The sequence below is a fragment of the Merops nubicus genome, unplaced genomic scaffold (genome assembly GCF_000691845.1).
Source record: "Merops nubicus isolate BGI_N331 unplaced genomic scaffold, ASM69184v1 scaffold29974, whole genome shotgun sequence".
Taxonomy (NCBI): Eukaryota; Metazoa; Chordata; class Aves; order Coraciiformes; family Meropidae; genus Merops; species Merops nubicus.
In genome coordinates this window covers 33-255 of record NW_008603992.1, presented here as the reverse complement: position 1 = coordinate 255, position 223 = coordinate 33, and positions in this window count along the sequence as shown.

The window sequence follows — 223 nt, the reverse complement described above, 5'->3', positions numbered from 1 at the left end:
GCAGCAGGAAGGACTTGGTCACAACAAAGCATATTACTATGGAGATAAGGAAGAGAAATAAACGATACCTGTCAGAAAAGAGAATTTAGTGTTGATTTCGGAATATAAACTCATTATAAAAAAAACAAACAAGCACAGACAAAATATACATTTGAGCACGCACACAGTTCACGCTTCCCAGATTATCACGTTAAGTGAGGGCGCATCATGCCGAGACAGCCTC